At 37.2% G+C, this 20,714-nt stretch overlaps 1 protein-coding gene across 7 annotated transcripts in view; it reads left to right on the top strand.

The window, feature by feature from the left end:
- The window catches only part of KLF12 (KLF transcription factor 12), a 534,567-nt gene that overhangs the window by 16,403 nt on the left and 497,450 nt on the right, over positions 1 to 20,714 (top strand). For 5 of the 7 annotated variants that reach the window (XM_055542645.1, XM_055542653.1, XM_055542644.1 and 2 more), the window contains exon 2: positions 16,344 to 16,471. The exons of the other annotated variants lie outside the window; for them this stretch is intronic. The gene's annotated coding sequence lies outside the window, so the exon portion shown is untranslated. The remainder of the gene's footprint in view (positions 1 to 16,343; positions 16,472 to 20,714) is intronic. 7 annotated transcript variants of the gene reach the window in all.

Below are 20,714 nucleotides of genomic sequence, written 5' to 3'. Positions count from 1 at the left end.
TCACCTAGTTGCCTTGTGACTTAAATTTTTGGTCTCAAAATCATGAATTTGGAGAGGATTCATCTCACATAAGTATTTTTCTTTCTTTACCTGCTGCTGCTGCTGCTAAGTCGCTTCAGTTGTGTCCAACTCTGTGCGACCCCATAGACGGCAACCCACCAGGCTCCCCCCCGTCCCTGGGATTCTCCAGGCAAGAACACTGGAGTGGGTTGCCATTTCCTTCTCCAATGCATGAAAGTGAAAAGTGAAAGTGAAGTCGCTCAGTTGTGTCCGACTCTTAGCCATCCCATGGACTGCAGCCTACCAGGCTCCTCCATCCATGGGATTTTGCAGGCAAGAGTACTGGAGTGGGGTGCCATTGCCTTCTCCGTTTCTTTACCTGTGTAACTTCAATTTGCCTTGATGTCATTCTTTGTTTTGTTTTACTTTGCTAATACCCATTAAACTGTGTGTGTATGTATAAAATATAGTAGTGGAAATTTTTTCTTCTTTAGTTGACTGTTACAATGCATTGGAGGATTTAGGATTTACTAGTATTGACCTTGGAGAAGGCAATGGCACCCCACTCCAGTACTTTTGCCTGGAAAATCCCATGGACGGAGGAGCCTGGTGGGCTGCAGTCCATGGGGTCGCTAGAGTCGGACACGACTGAGCGACTTCACTTTCACTTTTCACTTTCATGCATTGGAGAAGGAAATGGCAACCCACTCCAGTGTTCTTGCCTGGCGAATCCCAGGGACGGGAAAGCCTGGTGGGCTGCCGTCTCTGGGGTCGCACAGAGTCGGACACGACTGAAGTGACTTAGCAGCAGCAGCAGCAGTATTGACCTATTCTTGCATTAGGGAGCAAACGCTTTTAAAAAATAATTTTTTACTTTTGTGCAACTAGATTCTATTTGATATCTAGGAAAGATACTTAGAATATATACAACTATATTCACACTGTGCTATACATCTATAGTATTTTTCTTGGTTCTGAATCAGATTTTTGTATAATAATTTATGTATCCACCAAAATTAACTTAGAAAATATTCATGTTTTTCCATGAACTGTAATTGGAACGCTTTTAAAGGGTGATACTCCAGTGTGAACCATAGCCTTTCCCCACCCCTCAGTGGTAGATATGTGATCTTTTTTTTCCAGTTTCTTCTGTTTATTTGTCCATTAATAAGTTTGCAGCTTCTTTTTGTGTCAAGGTTTTGGCTATGAAGATTTCCATTTGCTCTTTAAAGCTATTTAATATTGAAATGCAATTGACATATATTACATTTATTAGTTTCAAGTGATTTGATGTGTGTGTGTGTGTGTGTGTGTGTGTGTGTCTGTATGTACGTAAGTGATTATCACAGTAAGCTTAGTTTACATCTGTCACCATACATGGTTACAATTATTTTTTCTTGTGAAGGGAACCTTTAAGATTTACTCTCTTCAGTTCAGTCCATTCGCTTAGTCATGTCCAACTCTTTGCGACCCCATGGACTGCAGCATGCCAGGCCTCCCTGTCCATCACCAACTCCCGGAGTTTACTGAAACTCATCTCCATTGAGTTGGTGATGCCATTCAATCATCTCATTCTTCGTCGGCCCCTTTTCCTCCCGCCTTCAATCTTTTCCAGCATCAGGGTTTTTACCAATGAGTCATTTCTTCATATCAGGTGGCCAAAGGATTGGAATTTGAGCTCAGCATCAATCCTTCCAATGTATTTTCAGGACTGATTTGCTTTAGGGTGGACTGGATTGATCTCCTTGCTGTCCAAGGGACTCTCAAGAGTCTTCTCCAATACCACAGTTTAAAAGCATCAATTCTTTGGAGCTCAGCTCTGTTTATAGTCCAGCTCTCACATCCATACATGACTACTGGAAAAACCATAGCTTTGACTAGACAGACCTTTGTTGGCAAAGTAATGTCTCTGCTTTTTAATATGCTGTCTAGGCTGGTCATAGCTTTTCTACCGGGGAGCAAGCGTCTTTTAATTTCATGGCTGCAATCACCATCTGCAGTGATTTTGGAGCCCCAAAAAGTAGTCTGTTGCTGTTTCCTCTGTTTACCCGTCTATTTGCCATGAAGTGATGGGATTAGATGCCCATGATCTTAGTTTTCTGAATGTTGAGTTTTAAGCCAACTTTTTCACTCTCCTCTTTCACTTTCATCAAGAGGCTCTTTAGTTTTTCTTCACTTTCTGACATAAGGGTGGTGTCATCTGCATATCTGAGATTATTGATATTTCTCCTGGCAATCTTGATTCCAGCTTGTGCTTCAGCCCAGCATTTCTCATGATGTACTCTGCATATAAGTTAAATAAGCAGGATGACAATATACAGCCTTGACGAACTCCTTTCCCGATTTGGAACCAGTCTGTTGTTCCGTGTCCAGTTCTAATTATTGCTTCCTGACCTGCATACAGGTTTCTTAAGAGGCAGGTTAGGTGGTCTGGTATTTCCATCTCTTTCAGAATTTTCCACAGTTTATTGTGATCCACACAGTCAAAGGCTTTGGCATAGTCAATAAAGCAGAAATAGGTATCTTTCTGGAACTCTCTTGCCTTTTCAATGATCCAGCGGATGTTGGCAATTTGATCTCTGGTTCCTTTGCCTTTTCTAAAACCAGCTTGAACATCTGGAAGTTCACAGTTTATGTATTGCTGAAGCCTGGCTTGGAGAATTTTGAGCATTACTGTTAACTATTAGCATGTGAGATGAGTGCAATTGTGTGATAGTTTGCTCATTCTTTGGCATTGCCTTTCTTTGGAACTGGAATGAAAACTGACCTTTTCCAGTCCTTTGGCCACTGCTGAGTTTTCCAAATTTGCTGGCATGTTGAGTGCAGCACTTTCACAGCATCATCTTTTAGGATTTGAAATAGCTCAACTGGAATTCCATCACCTCCACTAGCTTTGTTTGTAGTGATGCTTCCTAAGGCCCACTTGACTTCACATTCCAGGATGTCTGGTTCTAGGTGAGTGATCACACCATCGTGATTATCTGGGTCATGAAGATCTTTTTTGTACAGTTCTTCTGTGTGTTCTTGCCACCTCGTCTTAATATCTCCTGCTTCTGTTAGGTCCATACCATTTCTATCCTTTATTGAGCCCATCTTTGCATGAAATGTTCCCTTGGTACTCTGATTTTCTTGAAGAGATCTCTAGTCTTTCCCATTCTGTTTTCCTCTTTCTTTGCACTGATCACTGAGGAAGGGTTTCTTATTTCTCTCTGCTATTCTTGGCAACATTACATCCTCAGGACTTATATATTCTATAACTGGAAGTTTGTACTTTCTGACCATCTTTCCCCATTTGCCCACCCCCACAACTCAGCCTCTGGTAACCACCAGTCTGTTCTCTGTATCTGTAATCTTTGGATCTTGATATGTACACATTTCCTTTGGGAGCTTTTAGATTTGTTACTTTGGGATAAAATGTAATATTCCCTAATACTACATAATTACATTTCTTTAGTATCACATATGTAACTTTTTTTGTATTCCCAATGTTGTCTGTTTTTTTTCTTTTTTACATTCTTTCATTAAATAGTCCACAAGACGCTTTGCTGTTTTATTATTTTTCTTTCATAATTCTTTTGGATTTTTAATCATTTCTACTGTTTTTTTTTGTCTTCTTTTAGTGACTTTTTGCTTATATTTTTTCAATTCTCCTGTTCTACTTTTGTTTTTTGCTTCATTTTTTTTTTTTAAAGCATTTACTTACAAAGACATTGAAGTTAGTAGTGTTCTGAGTATATCCTTGGCTATATATTCTGTGTATTTTTTATGAAGGAATTACTCTCAGTATATCTGGAGTGTAATTCTATTATTTCTTCTTTACGTCAAGAATTTCTCGGAATATGTTTTTAAATTTTTGATCATCATTTTTAGGTCTTCAATTTTGGGTTTGCATCTAAATTTTGATTTACATTCAGAGATTGTAATTTTTAAAATATTCTCATTTTTAAATCACTGATTTTTTTTAATGTCTAAGTATATGGTTTACTTTTATAAGTATTCTCTAGAGATTTGAATAAAGATATCTTCTCTTGAGGAATGTGATGTTCTATATTTTTTTCTGCTAAATTGAGTTTATTGATTTGTTTTAAATTAAATTCCTTTATCTTATATTTGTTCTGTTCAATTTGATTAATTCAGAAATTGTGTATTGAGTTTTACATTCTAATATTTTAAAATCTTAGTTAAACTTTTAAAATCTATTTTTTGTTATTTTAAGTTGTTGTAAAATAAAAGTGACGAAAACTTAACTGCCCTTCTCCATAGCCCTTGGCAAGCATCATCATACTTTCTGGGTTTTTGAGTCTGACTGTTTTACATACCACATATAGCTACAGTCATATATTATTTGTCATCTTGTCTCTGGCTCATTTCAATTTGCACGTTGTCCTCAGAGGTCAAGTTTATTCTATCATGTGTTAAGTTTTCTTTCGATTTTTGAGATTGAATAACATTGCATTGTATGTTTACTGCGTGAACATGGATGGTTGAAAGTCTTTTGAGTCTTGCTTTAAATTCTTTTGGGTATATAGCGTCAAGTGGAATTGCTGTATACTGTTGTAATTCTTTAGTTTTTTGAGAACTTGATATACCACTTACCACAGGAGCTGTACCACTTTGCATTTTCATCCGCTACAAGGGGTCCAGTTTCTCTACATCTTGGCTAATACTTATTGTTTTCTGGGCTTTTAAAAATATCTTTCTGGTGGATTTGAAGTAGCATCTTGTGGTTTTCATTTACATTTCTATAGAGATAAGTGATGTTGATCATCTTTTCACATGCTTTCTGGCCATTTGTATATCTTCTTTGAGGAATGTCTGTTTAAGTCCTTTGCCCATTTTCAATTAGGATTTTTATTGCTGTTTTTGAATTATAGGAGTTCCTTGTATATTCTGGATACTAACCTCTTATCAGATACATGATTTGCAAATATTTTTCTCCTATTCCATGGGTTCCCTTTTCACTCTGTTGATAGTATCATTTGATGTACAAAATCAAATTCCTTTTTAGTGCTGTTTATCTTTTTTTTTTCTCTTGTCACCTATGCATTTGGTGTCATATCCAAGAAATCATTGGCAAATCCATTATCATGAAGCTTTTCTCCTGTGTTCTATTTTAAAAGTTTTATAATTTTATGTCCTCATTAAATTTTGGGAGCTTTGCTTGTATATTTGCCTGTGTATTGTTAGGTATATATAACTCCATGACTTTTCTTAAAATTCTTCATTTTTTTTTTTGGTATTGAATACCTTTAAAATGAAATTCATCCTAGACTGCTATTAATACTGCCATTCCTGTTTTTTCTTTTTGAGAGAGACTTTGAATGCTTCCGATTTTACTGTACCAGTTGACTTAGTTTGTCATTAACTTTTTCTTGTTAATTTGTATTGTTTATTTTATAACATATAGTAGTTTTTTTCATCATTTTCTTTTTCTTTCAACCCATTTTATTACTTCTTTTTAATGGTTACATTAACATAATAATAATGATCCCTATGTTTTCCTTGATTATGATGTTTTTAGTCATTTCATCATACGTTTGTGAATTTAATCAAAATGATATTTATATTTTTAAATTTCCTATGTGACCCCCGTCAATTTGGAAGATACGCTGTACTGTGCTGTTTGACTAACAGTAAGTATTTTAACCCCAGCTTCATGTTTATCGCTCATATAGTGCTGATCTGTGACAAAGAAAATGCACTGTTTCTTTAAGACAATTCTGTTGTGCAATTTTTTTTTTTTTTTTTTTTTTTGGTGATATACTGCCATCGCTAGAACATTTTAGTAACAGATAGACACATCTTCAGTGTCTACAGTGCTAAGGGCCCGCTCTTATGTGTGATTATGTGTGATGCCATTGGTTAGCTAATTGCTTGCTTTGAAAAGAATCAGGAAATGACTTTCCACTACATCTTACAGTAAGGTGACTGTTTTCCTTACATTCTCTCCTTTGTGAGTTTTCTTTCATTGGTGCCCAGATATAGTGGAGTACCAGTTCAGTTCAGTTGGTTAGTCGTGTCTGACTCTTTGTGACCCTATGGACTGCAGCACGCCAGGCTTCCCTGTCCATCATCAACTCCCGGAGCCTGCTCAAACTCATGTCCGTCGGATTGGTGATGCCATCCAACCATCTCATCCTCGGTTGTCCCCTTCTCCTCCCGCCTTCAATCTTTCCCAGCATCAGAGTCTTTTCCAGTGAGTCAGTTCTTCGCATCAGGTGGCCAAAGTATGGAGCTTCAGCCTTAGCACCAGTCCTTCCAATGAGTTTTCAGGACTGATTTCCTTTAGGATTAACTGGTTTGATCTCCTTGTAGTCCAAGAGACTCTCAAGAGTCTTCTCCAACACCACAGTTCAAAAGCATCAATTCTTTGGCACTCAGCTCTCTTTTTAGTCCAACTCTCATATCCATACATGACTAGTGGAAAAACAATAGCTTTGACTACATGGACCTTTGTTGGCAAAGTAATGTCTCTGCTTTTTAATGTGCTGTCTAGGTGTGTCTTAGATTTTCTTCCAAGGAGCAAGTGTCTTTTAATTTCATGGCTGCAGTTACCATCTGCAGTGATTTTGGAGCCCAGGGCCTTTTATTCTAAGGATATGAGTCTATGGACACCTTGTACTGCTAGTACTCTTCTGTAATTTGCTAGAAATTTCTTTTTTAAGAGTAGTTCATTCGTTTCTTCAAATCCTGGATGGAAAAATTGCTTTAGGTGTATTATTTTAAACAAGTTTGGGGATTGTTATCCCAGTTTTTATCCTTATCTTGAAAATCATAAGAATCTTTGATCTCCAAATAATTAAAATATCTTCTGAAAAGTCTTACTGTGAAATCATAAACTGTGTGGTGGAAACAGTCATAGTCATGAAAATCAACTAATTCTGAATTCATATTTATGATGTGTGTGAGATTGCATTGAGATCTTGCCTTAGTTTGGTTGTGCTGCCTTAGAAAAATGCTTCAGACTCAGTGGCTTAAGCAGCACAAATTTATTTTCTCATGGTTCTGGGTACTATATGTCCCAGACCAGGGTTGGTCTGTAGTGAGGATTTTCTTCCTGGTTTGCAGATTGCCATCCTTTCCCTGTGTCCTTACCTGATAGAGTACTCTGGGGTCTCTTAGTATAAGGATACCAGCCTGGTTTGATTAGAGCCCTCCCTGATGACCTCATTTAATCTTATCACCTCCACCTGGACCTTATCTCCGAATACAGTCACATTGGGGGTTAGGCCTTCAACATAAACATTTTGGGCAGACACACACATTCTGTCTGTAATAGATCCAAAGCCTAAATTCTGGAAATAGAAGGTTTTAACTCTCGGTTTATGTGTCCTATCAGAGTGAGTTCTTAATAGTTTGATTTTCAACTACTCAAATTGTTAAACATTCATGTCTATGTATAATTTAAAGAGATTATTACCTCACCCAGTGAAGGTCTTTATAAAATTACCATGTAAATATGTGTGTTGGTTTGTGAGAACAAGAATATATAACTGGACTTTTTTCACACCTTAGAATAAACACATGGCCTTCCAAGATAAAACGGTGTTGAAACTAGGTAGAGTAATTCTTCAGTTCAGTTCAGTTCAGTTGCTCAGTCATGTCTGACTCTTTGGGACCCCATGAATCGCAGCACGCCAGGCCTCCCTGTCCATCACCAACTTCCGGAGTTCACCCAAACCCATCTCCATTGAGTCGGTGATGCCATCCAGCCATTTCATCCTCTGTCATCCCCTTCTCCTACTGCCCCCAGTCCCCCTCCCAGCATCAGAGTCTTTTCCAATGAGTCAACTCTTCACATGAGGTGGCCAAAGTACTGGAGTTTCAGCTTCAGCATCAGTTCTTCCAAAGAACACCCAGGACTGATCTCCTTTAGAATGGAATGGTTGGATCTCCTTGCAGTCCAAGGGACTCTCAAAAGTCTTCTCCAACACCACAGTTCAAAAGCACCAATTCCTCGGCGCTCAGCTTTCTTCACAGTCCAACTCTCACATCCATACATGACCGCTGGAAAAACCATAGCCTTGAGTAGATGGACCTTTTTTGGCAAAGTAATGTCTCTGCTTTTGAATATGCTGTTTAGATTGCTCATAACTTTCCTTCCAAGGATTAAGCGTCTTTTAATTTCATGGCTACAATCACCATCTGCAGTGATTTTGGAACCCCAAGAAATAAAGTCCGACACTGAGTAATTCTTAGGGGTGAGCAAAAAAATGCTGCTTAGGCTTCTGGCTGTACCGCAGTGTTGCTTTTCAAGCAGGGCATTAGCAAAAAAGGGTATGGAATAAAGGCTTTTCTTTTTCCATTTTTCCTCTTTTTGGGGTTTATCTAGAAGACGTATATTTCATTTGGATCTAAGGCAAAAAAATAAATACATATTTACTGAATGCCCACTGCAGTGGGTTGAATAGTGGCTTTTAGAAAGGTTTTTCCATTTCTGAATTTGTCATGCAAATGTGATGTGAATGTCGCCTAATATGGAAAAGACTCTTAAGGTCCTTGAGATGAGGTCATTCTGGAGTAGCTGGGTGAGCCCTAAGTCCCATATGTGTCCTTATAAGAGTCAAAGGAGAATAGGTGATAGAAGACAGAGGTAGGAATTGGAGAGGTGTAGCCATAAGCCATGACCACCATGTGATGCCAGCAGCCAACGAAAGCTGGAAGAGGCAAGGAATGGATTCTCTTCTAGAGGCTTCTGAATAATGTGTCCCTGTTACCACCTTGATTTTGGGCTTCTGGTCTCCAGACTGTGAGAGAGGAATTTCTGTTAGGGCAGCCTCGGGTACTAATCCTCCGCCCCAGCTCTCTGCCATGGGGAAGTTGTTGTTGTTCAGTCCCCAAGTTGTGTCTGACTCTTTGTGACCCCATGGCCTGCAGCACACTAGGCTTCCCTATCTTTCACTATCTCCTGGAGTTTGCCCAAGTTCGTGTCTGTTGAATCCGTGTTGCCATCCAACCATCTTACCCTCTCTCACCCTCTTCTCCTCCTGCCTTCAATCTTTCCCAGCATGAGGGTGTTTTCCAATGAGTCACCTCTCACATCAGGTGGCCAAAGTATTGGAGCTTCAGCATCAGTCCTTTCAGTGAGTATTCAGGGTTGATTTCCTTTAAGATTAACTGATTTGATCTCCTTGCTGTACAAGGGACTCTCAAGAGTCTTCTCTAACACCACAATGCGAAAGCGTCAGTTCTTCGATGCTCTGCTTTGTCACTAGGAAATTAGAATTTTTTGAAATGTAAACCAAAACATAGTAAACTATTACAATGAATTTTATATTACAGTAAATTGTAATAAACTCTTGCAATGAGTTACGGTAAATTTGTACAGAGTATATTGGGAACACTGAAGGGTACAGCTAACGTTGTAAATTTGGAGAGTTTGGAGGATTCATCGAGGGTGAAACTTTTGATCTCAGCTTGAATGAGGAGTAATAAAAGTGTGCTTGGAAGAACGGGGATCGGGGAGAAACATGTGAAACAGCTGGTCCTGCTCTTTTAACCCCTATCTGGGAGATGAGCACCCATCTGAGGGCTCAGTCTTTTCAAGTATTATTGGGTGCAGAGCTGTTTCTTGAAGTGACGTTGTCAACTTGAAGCTGCCAGGCTCTAGTAGTCTGTCCCTGTGATACATAAAAGGTATCTAAAAAAATCATCCTCCAGCCGTGCTTCGTCATTTAGTCTTCTGGCTCAGTACCTTTGGCAGTTCAGAGAGGAGAATGAAGTCAGTATGTAACGTGTTGTGAGTTATAGTCTCTGTATGTTCTGTGGTTGGGGCTCTGCAAACTTTTGCATCAAGGGCCAGAAAGTAAATGTTTTAGACTTTGTTGGCTGAGGAAGGCTTTCTTATCTCTCCTTGCTATTTTTTGGAACTCTGCATTCAGATACTTATATCTTTTATGTCACATAAAGTGTCTGGGGGTGTGTTTGTGTGTGTAAGTATGTATATATATATATTTTTTTTCTAAACCCACACACATATATATATTTACAACTTTTAAATATATATATGTATGTGTGTGTTAGAGTGTGTGTATAGATGTGAAATAACCCTTTAAAAATGTAAAAAGTTTTAAGAGAACAGCCCTTACAAGAACAGGTCATAGGCTCTGTTTGGTCTGCTGACTCTTGTTCTATGATGTGTTAATAATGTCTTAAATTAGGGGTCCTTTTTCTTTTGAAAGGAGAATCAAGTATTTCTACTCTAAAGAATAGATATTGAATATGAACAGCTTAAAATCTGAGCCAGACTATGATTATGGGACTTTATAGCTTTCTAACCTCAAACAGAGATTGAACAAGTATAGACATGACCAGGTAAATGCTTGCTTTGTTCAATGTTCTTGCCTTTAAAAAAAAAAAAATTGAACTTGTGTGTGTGTGTGTGTGTGTGTGTGTGTGTGTATATATATATATATATATATATAAAAGTGAAGTCACTCAGTTGTGTCCGACTCTTAGCGACCTCATGGACTGCAGCCCACCAGGCTCCTCCGTCCATGGGATTTTCCAGACAAAGACCCCCACAAAAAAGGAAGTATGCCATCTTGATGATTTCTCTGATTATACCACTTTGAAAGACTACATTTCTGTCTAGTAACTGATAGCACTTTTAAGAAGTCCTCTCTTTTTCCTCAGTGCAGATACTTTTCTATGTGAGATGTTGTACTTTTAAAGGTGCCTCACAAGGTTGTGTTCTTTAGCATGAATGATTGAACGGACACTTCAGATCATCTTGTGAGAGAACTTATTATTAAATTGTCTTCTCTTTTTTTTACTCACAGCTTCCGAAACATCCCAAGCAAAGAGCTTGTAGCTTTAAAATCTGTCAGCAAATTATGTTAGGATTATTTTAAATTCTTTCAAGGTAAGCATGTATAGCTTACCTCAAAGATGACTTTATTTTTAGTTCCAACAGTACTGTTGCAAATTAGGTGTTAGAAAAACATTATACTGAGGTTAAAATGAAAAGAATATTAAGGATATTTCAGAAGCTGTGTTACCACTCAGACTTCCTTTCAAAGTATAGTGCAGTTTCCATTTGTTCTTTTCTCCCCTCACTGAGTACACAGAGTTCAGGTGAATCAATGAAATTTTCTGAGGCAAAAGGTAATTTTGGGTCAAATTGTATTACAGAGATCAATCTCAAATACAGAATTAGAATATGTAGTAGTCTCTTGTACTGCATGTGGTGCTTATATCCTGTTTCTGGAATATAAACCCCTCCTTGCCGACCAACACCACCAAACCTTAATCTCAGACTTCTTTTAGCCCCATCTCTCATCTTGACCTTCTTTCAGAGGAGAATATCAAGTCAACTGAATTCAGACCATCTGTGATGTCGTTGGTGAAATCTGGCAAAAAAAAAAGGGGGGGGGGGTGGTTAGAACACTGTTTCTTCCAGGGCCTGTTTAGTTATTTAAACCCACTCATCTGTAAAATGGGAGTGATATTTATTCTGTGTTTGTTGAGAGGATTACAGAAGCTGTGTGCAATGCTTCATCATAGTGCATGGCAGGGATATGGCCAGTGGATAGTAGTAGATATTATTACTGGATATTGTTCTCCTCTTCAGTCTAGAGGAAGAGAGAGAAAGTAAATAGCCTATAAGGTTAAAGCTGTGCTAAGACTAGTAGTAGAGGGAAAGTAATGGTAGTTCCTTGTAGAGGTTCTAAGAAACTCTGTAGAGGGATGGCTTATGAGCCCCACCTTGATGGGTGGGTTGCTTTGAATGGGTGGAGAGAGAGGAAAGGGCTGTCCACACACAGGAAGCAGCTTGAGCTCAGGGTGAGGCAGGAAGTCTTGGGTGTGTGTAGGGCTGAGGTCCACTGTGGCTGATTTAGCCCACAGCAATGCTTTCTTTGGAAATATACAATGCTTTCAAAAACTTGAGCCCACAGAGTAACATGAAAGATTTCATTTAAATCTAGATTTCCAATTTTTCTTAAAAAGTTTGTTTACAGCTGTTGGTTGAAACTTACCACCATTCCTTAGTCTCATATTGTTTTAATTAATGTATTTTAGCATCTTAATATAGCTCAAATCTTTAAAAATGCCATGGTTATTGTCACTACTTTATTCAGTGTGTTCTTGTAGGCAGTTTCTGTTGGCTTGGATTAATATTTTTCTTTCAGGTTAAGGAAGCATCATTTTTTCACCAAGAATTATTGTCAAGAATAGACTTTGAATTTTATCAAATGTTTTGGCGCATATTATGATTTTTCTTTTTGACATACTGATGCTTTGCTTTATGGTATGTTTCTTTTCATTGGTAAATTAGTAAGTTTCCCATGTTTTTCTGTGCTCTAGAGCATCAGAATAATCTTTTCTTTTAAAAATTATTATAAAATGTATTATCTATTCCATAAATGTTGGGAAACTTGATGTTTGTATCTATATTTTTGAAATAATTGTTTTTTTCCCCTTCCAGCACCTCACTGAATCTATCCTGTAGTGATTGATTCAGTCAGATTTCTTACCTCTTTTAAATCAATATTGGTTGATATCCATGGTTACACCAAAATAATTTTGTGGTTATTTTCAAATTCAGTAGCATAATTTTGAACATAATATATTTTAAAAATATTTTATTTGGTAATTAAAAGCAATTCTTAATTTCATGATTTTCGTATCATATCTTTAAAATAAACTAGTTTATGATTTCTTTTACTTTTTTTCCTTTCTGTTTTATTCAGGTATAATTGACATGCAACACAGTATAAGTTTAATAATTTGACTTATATACATTATGACATTACTCCAATGGTAAGTGAACATTGTGGTTGTTCACTAAACATTTCACATAGATACACAGTGTTTTATTGTAATGAGAACTCTTAGGATGTATTCTCTTAGCAACGTTCATCTATAACATGCAGCAGTGTTAATCATGTATATTGCACACCTAGTATTTATCTTATAACTGGAAATTTGTACCTTTTGATCACTTTCATCCAAATCCCCCTCCCTCCTCCATGTACATTACAAAGTGATCACCATGAAACGTCTGGTTTCCATCTGTCATCATACAAAGACATTACAGTGTCATTGACTGTATTCTCTATGTTGTACATTTCATCTCTGTAACTCATTTAGTTTATAACTGGAAGTTTTTACCTTTTAGGGCGCCATCTGTTTGTTTTGTCTATAACTGTGTCTGTTTTGTTAGCTTTGTTCATTTGTTTTTAGGTTCCACGTGTAAAGTCATATGGTGTTTTTCCTTCTCTGACTTATTTCACTTAAAATAATACCTTCTAGATGCACGTTGTTGCAAATGGCAAAGTTTCATTCCTTTTTATGGCTGAGTAATATTCCATTTGATATAGACTTTACATTTTGTTATTTTTTAGTTAGGAAAGTCTGATTTACAATTCCTGCGTGTGTGTGTATATATATATATCTTCTTCATCTGTCCGTCAGGGAGCACTGAGGTTGTTTCTGTGTCTTGGCTATTGTAAATAACGCTGCTGTGAACATAGGGATACGTGTATCATTTTGAATTAGTCTTTTTGTTTTCTTTGGAAAAATATCCAGAAGCAGAATTGCTAGATAATATGGAAGTTCTGTTTTTATTTTTTAAAGGAAACTACACTGTTTTCCATGGTGGCTGTTGGATTTTACATTCCCACCAACAGTGCACAAGGGTTCAGTTTTCTCCACATCCTGTTTTTTGTTGTCTTTTTGATAATAGCCATTTTGACATGTGTGGGGTGATAGCCCATTATAGACTGGTTTTGCATTTCCCTGATGATTAGTGAAGTTGAGCATCTTTTCATGTGTCTGTTGCCTATCTGTATGTCTTCCTTGGAAAAATATCTATTAAATTTCTCTACTTATTTTTTAATTGGGTTATTTGTTCATTTATGTTGAGTAGTATAAATTCTTTGTATATGTTGGATATTAATCCCTCATCAATTTCCAAATGTCTCCTCCCATTCAGTAGGTGGCCTTTGGCCTTTTCATTTTGTTGATAGTTTCCTTCACTGTGCAAATGCTTTTTAGTTTGATAGCTCATTTTATCACTTAAAAAAATTCAAGTTCAGTACATTTTTTCTGTTGCATTTTATAATTGATTATTTCAAAGTGATTAGATTTTACGTTTAGTTATTTTTTAATTAAAAAATCTGATTTGCAGTTTCTGGATTTTGGCATTTATTTAGAATTCTTCATCATGGAAGTATGATTAATTTAGATGGAATTTCTGTGTATATTTAAAAATAAAGTATATTTAACTTTTAGAAAATTTGATGTAAATATGTTCAGCTTTTGTCTTTTGCTCTTGAAGAGTTCTACTTTACTTCTTGAAGAAAGACCATATGTAAATGAACATTAGAATTTCGAGACCAATTGGAATCAGTAGGACTTTAGTGAAATAGTTGACCCCAGGAGATTCAAAGCAAGTGCGAAATACCTAGATATGGATAAATTATTATTGCTATTACAGAGAACTTAAGTATATATTGGAGAAGGAAATGGCAACCCACTCCAGTATTCTTGTCTGGAGAATCCCATGGATGGAGGAGCCTGGTAGGCTACAGTCCACGGGGTTGCAAAGAGTCGGACACGACTGAGCGACTTAACTTTCTAACTTTCTAAGTATATATATACATACTCATGGAGATGAAGGACATACTTTAAAATAAAAGAGGCTTTTTCTGATCTCTATAGAGTACTGAGCATCTATAATACAGTTAGTTTCTTAAGCGAATCATGCTATGTGTGGGCATTTTCACTTTGGTTCCCGTACTCTGACTAAGCATAGCTGTACCGTCCTTCAAGTACAGGGCAAGTACAGGCTTAGCTTTCCTTAATTTCTTGTTTCTGTTGTGTGATTTATTTCTCTAATCTAATTCTTATTCTTTAAATTGAGATATACATATACACATGTACATACACATATATACAGCGTATATATACCGAGAGACCTCATACTTAGGTAGAATGTAAAATGATCTAAAAAGTGATGTGTTAACGTTTCTTCATACTCTTATTTCTGTAGCGATATGATTATCTTGAAATTCAGCTTATTTATTTTAGCTTAGTATGATTATACTGTGATTTCAGATTTTGATTGAAAAGTTTGTAGAAAAATTGCATACTCTACCCAGGATATTTGCTCTTAGAAATTGGATCCTCAGTACACGTGTGTCCCATAGAGGTGGCTTTATTCCTTTTTCCTTTGAGCTCTTTTGAAGTGGAACTAACTCCCTTACCCAGACTTTACCATCATCATACAGAACAAGAAAGACCTTCTTGAATTGTTTCGCTTAGCTGTATTTTGTGGTTAGTGGGAGATAGATTTGAGTTGCTAAGTCTACCTTGTTGTCTTTATAGACAGTGAAAAATACCTAACAATACTTGGGTTGGAGCAGGTGTCTAAAATCATCTGTTTAGCATAACACAATTTTTGTTATTTAGGCAGTTACATTTTTTGAATATAATTTATTGTATGGCCTTGATAATGATAAAAAAGCAGATTTTCTACCAACAGTTTTGTAAGTATGTATTGATTTTGTTTCTCCAGAAAATGTCACTATTTCTTATCAATAAAATGAAGGTTTTGAAAAATTTTGAGTATTCGATAATTAAAAATACACGTCTTGAAATGTAGTGTTGAGAAGAGGAAATGAAATTTCAATTTTAAAGTGCACTAAATTAGTCTGTTTTGTTATGTTAGAAACCATTAATTTCCCTTTGTAGTGAACCATAATCGCAATTTTCGCCTATATTTAAAATAATGAACTTTTCAGATAATTATATGAAAACTTTATGTTAGGTATTTGAACTCAGTTTTAATGTCTAAGATGTCCATTTTCAAAAGGAAATTGGTGCAGACATCTGTTGAAATACCTATATTGTCAAAACAGTCTCAAATAAGCAGTTTGCCTGTTTATGAGTCTACAAGCATTTTCTGTCTACAGGTAAAGCCCAGATGAAGCCTTTAATAACTGGGAACCAGCAAATGTGATTATGAAATATAATTGACTGTGAGTGCCTTGAGGACAGGGACAAAGCTTTATAAATAGCCTTGAATTCCCAGTAACTGTGGTACGAGCTACAGAGTAGGGGCTCAATCAAGTGTGTAAAATTCAATTACACCATTTCTTTTTAAAGCTGACAAGAAATTGCTATCTCATAACTACCTTAATTTTATTATAATAAGAGATGAGGCCAAGTAGCAGTGTCTAGGCTTGAGTCTCTCTTTTTTTTCTCTCCTCTCCTTATATGTGGCAGCAAAGTCATTTGCCCTGCCTTTCTTTATCTTTACAAAAAGTCTTCTTCCTCTTTTCCTTTGGACTCCATTAGACACTGTGTATTATTATTATTTTTTTTCCTTTTATTGTCAGTGCTTGAATAGTGCATTACTTGAACAAACACTTCATCCTTTCGTGGAAAAACTCCTTCAGAAGCTCTGTTCCTGTTAACACCTTCAGGTTGGAAGTCAAGAAGTGCTGTCTTCTCCACTTGTACAATGGTGAGAGAAGCCAAGAATTCTGCCACCCCCAACCCCCCGCATTCCATTCCATGTGAATTTACTCTTTTACCAAAGATCCTTTTCTTCTTTTTTCAAACTTCTCTTCCCCTTGCTTGCCTTCTCAGTAATTTTTCTTTTTTGCTTTGTGGATGAATCTTCAATAAGGTCAAATCATTCTCTGTGTTGTCTTGCCAGGTGGCTCAGGTAAAGAATCTGCCTGCTAATGGAGGAGATGTGGGTTTGATCCCTGGGTCAGAAAGATCTCCTGGAGAAGGGAATGGCAACCCTAAGAGTCTTAAAGAGTCAGACATGACTGAGCACGCATGCACACATGCATTCTCTATGTATTATTTGATGCTTCTAATTAAACTATTTCAAATGTAATAATGACGTGACTTTGTTTCTAGCTTTGCTTCCCATTTTCCCTTTATCGATCAGATTATATTTTAAAAATTTTAAATAAAGAGGCTGTGATGAAGTTAAACATCATTAGGGATAAAACTCAATTCTGTTGGGTATACAAGGCCCAGGTAGTTGTAGTTCCAGAAAAGACTTGTTTTTGAAAATTCTGGAGTGGCTAAATAAGACACGATTTCCTTTTGATGGTTACCTCCTCACCTTCCTTACCGTCAGAACTTGGTGCTGTGCTTGACTCAGGTGATGTACCACAATTCATGGTGACCCAACCTGTTGTGAACTGTTTATGGTCTTAAAAAAAGACAAATAATTTCAGAAATTAATAAAATTAGTAAAAGTGGCTAAAGAGCAATAGAGGAAAAGTATCCAGAGCTCCTGTGGAACCTGTATGGAGCATAAAGGGGGACCTGGCCTACTTTAGTTAATGTTTACTCATCAAATTTAAAATATATGAGAACCTATCTATTCCATGTTTTATCTCCCAGTCACCATGGTTTCTTACGGCTATTCTGTTTGGTGTGCAGGCATGCGCAGTCACTTCCGTCATGTCCGACTCTTTGTGATCCTATGGACAGTAGCCTGCTAGGCTCCTCTGTCCATGGGATCCTCTAGGCAAGAATACTGAAGTGGGTTGCCATATTTTCCTCCAGGGGAATCTTTCATACCCAGGGATTGAACTCGGTTCTGCCAGGATTTCCTGCATTGCAGGCAGATTCTTTACCTACTGAATCACCTGTTTCATATTGCTAGTCTGTTGCTTCCTAAACTAAATCTAATGAATTTAGAAGTTAATAGATTTAATTAGTAACACTATATATGTTTAAGGATTTATATCCTAAACTAGGAGAATGTTTTCTTGATAGAACATTCTGATTCCTGGAATTGTATACCAGCTCTACTATAGTATATTTTCACTCTATGAGACTCTGGGAAAATGGTGGTACCATAAAGAGAAATAAGGAGAAGCTGAGAGAGATGTAGGGGAACTGGAGATAAACAGTAAAAACCATGTGACTTGACCAAGGGGTTCTGTTCATTCCAAACACTGGGTACATGGATTCACTGAAACCATATGATATTAACCACACATTTAATCTTGAATGATTTGGAGGTCATGCAAGTCAGGAGAGTTTGGTGTCTTACTCATCTTCATGAATTTCACTTTATATGAATGTGCAGAAGTGTCAGTCTGAAAAGTTGCAGTTGAATGAATATGGGATGACACAGCATGAGTTTAATCACCCACTGAATCTCTCTACCTGTCCACAGAGAAATAGTGATGCAATCTCAACACTATGTAGAAACAAAGTGTGCAAATCATTGAAATAATGAGCTAAAAATACATTCAACTGTGACTTGCGAGCCCCCAAATCATCTTATCTGGGAAATTTCCTTATCTGTATATGCCTCTTTATTTTTGTACGCAATGTGTGTGTATTATAATAATAACAGGATAAAATCAATATGTAACCCAGTTTTAGAAAGGTAATTTTTCCACTGGGAAAATTGTTCTCCCCTTTTTTTGTATTAAATTAACTTTTTAGGATCTATTACAGGGTCATATTTTAACTAATAACTTCACCTACTTCTAATGTAATTTCTGTCGTTGTCTGTAAATCACTATGTAAGCTGTGATGCTGTAATAAAGTAGGTCTCATGTTGATGAGTTATTTGTGTAATCATTGTACTTTATTTGATAGTATCATAAGTGATTAAGCCTTTTGAAATTAGGCAGAATTTAATTTTGGCTCATTATTATGTATTCATGGTGGTTTTGAAGTTGTCTTTTTCCTTTGTGGATCAGTTCAGTGCTAGGGAAGCATTTCTTTAATGGTGAATGTTTGTTTTTCACTCAAAATATCCATAAAGTCAAATACAAATAGCACGTTATATCTTACTCAGATACCTCTAATTAAAAGTTGGACTTTATTCTTCAGAATTCTCTGTGGGGTGACTCTGGGCCACTTAGGAGATTGTTTTCTTGTTAGTGGCCACTAGTAGCCAGTATGTATGTGCTTGTCCTGGTACACGCTGCTGTTTTAGATTGAGAGTACCTCCAAATGGCATTTTCCATGCTTCATTGTGGATATTTCTTAGCATCTAGATGAATGCCTTGGCACACACAAGCTTTAAAAATTTTTAAAAAATTTTGTTTTACTTTTGGAGTATGGTTGTTTTACAGTGTTGCCTTAGTTTCTGCTGTACAACAAAGTGAATCAGCTATATGTATACACATGCCCCCTCCCTCTTACGCCTCTTTCCCATCCTACCCCTTTTGGTCATTACAGAGCACAGAGCTGAGCTGTCTGTACTACATAGCACACACACTTTTAAAATCACATTGTTGTTTTAATTTGGTACCACGAAGAAAGCCTTAAATGACCAGCTAAAAGGATACTCCTGTTTAGTAATGTTAAAAATTTAACTTAACGTTTTTTCAACAGCTAGGAAAAAATTCTGCAATGTCCTAGAATTTGTTTTCTGATGGAATTTTTAGAAAAAAAATTGAAAATTATTTACTTAATTTAAAATTTACAGCACTTTGCGTGAGTGGTACAGTTGTTAGCATTTCAGTATGTTTCCTCTATGATATACCTCACTCTCCTGTTATCTCTGGTCTCTTAAGTAAGAGTAAGCTTTAGACATAGTACACCATCATCCCGAAATACCTCAGTGAAAGTTTTCCCAGGAAAGAATACTCGTATACACCTGCCATAGTAACACAGCCAGCCCTCTGATCCACAGACCTCATTCTGATTTTACCAGCTGTCCCATTGCTTGCTTGTTTTCCCGTCTGTTCAGAAATCCATCCCAGAATATACATCACAGTCAGTGGACATACCTCTTCCCACTCCTTGAATCAGGACCATTTCCTCAGTCATTCCCTGTCTCTCACATGTAAGGTACAGACCTACATACTGGAGGAAGATCCTGAGCCATTTGGTGATGTTAGTTTTGATCATCGTGTGTGTCTGCAGGATTTCCCTTCCAAAGGCACCATCTCCCCCTTTGTAACAGGGAGATAATCTGAGATTACGCCAGGATCCTGCCTTCACCAAAGCACCATCCACGAGGCTTATTCTCCATTGACTGCTCTGCCTGAATCAGTTGACGCAGGGATAGTTACCAAGTGGTGATTTTCATTTCCTGTCTTTCCTTCTAGTGGTAATCTACTTTATGGAAGTGGTTTTCCCTTCTTCCTCATTTGTTTATTTTTTCATGTATCACAGATTCTTCGTGTATTTAGGGGGTTCTGATTCATCATTATCCTTATTTATTTTGATGTTCATATTGTCCCAAATTTGGCAAATGAGGATCTCTTTCAAAGTAGCTTGTGTGTCTTTTGACACATTCTCATCAGTCTTGGGCTTCCCTTGTGGCTCAGCTGGTAAAGAATCTGCCTGCAATGCGGGAGACCTGGGTTTGATCCCTGGGTGGGAAGATCCCCTGGAGAATGGAAAGGCTACCCTCTCCAGTATTCTTGCCTGGAGAATTCCATGGACTGTATAGTCCATGGGGTCACAAAGAGTCGGACATGACTGAGTGACTTTCACTTTTCTTTCATCAATCTTGGAGCACTTTCTTACTTTGTGACTATCCCAGGCTTGTTTTTGCTACTTTCCTTGCCCCATCCTTGCAATAAGCTGTATTTTTCAGGTAGCCCTTGTTCCTTTCAGTGAACAGTGGTATTCAGAAACTTAAGATCTGGGCTCTCCCAGTAGACCTGAGGAAATACGTCCATGTCTGCACACATATAAGTATTTTTACCCACATAAACACACCTGGAGCCTCAGTGGTAAAAAATCAATCTGCAGTGCAGGAGATG

Source organism: Bubalus kerabau, chromosome 12 (genome assembly GCF_029407905.1).
Source record: "Bubalus kerabau isolate K-KA32 ecotype Philippines breed swamp buffalo chromosome 12, PCC_UOA_SB_1v2, whole genome shotgun sequence".
In the NCBI taxonomy this organism is placed as follows: domain Eukaryota; kingdom Metazoa; phylum Chordata; class Mammalia; order Artiodactyla; family Bovidae; genus Bubalus; species Bubalus kerabau.
The sequence above is the reverse complement of the archived record's forward strand: the minus strand, read 5'-3'. Positions and strand labels throughout refer to the sequence as shown.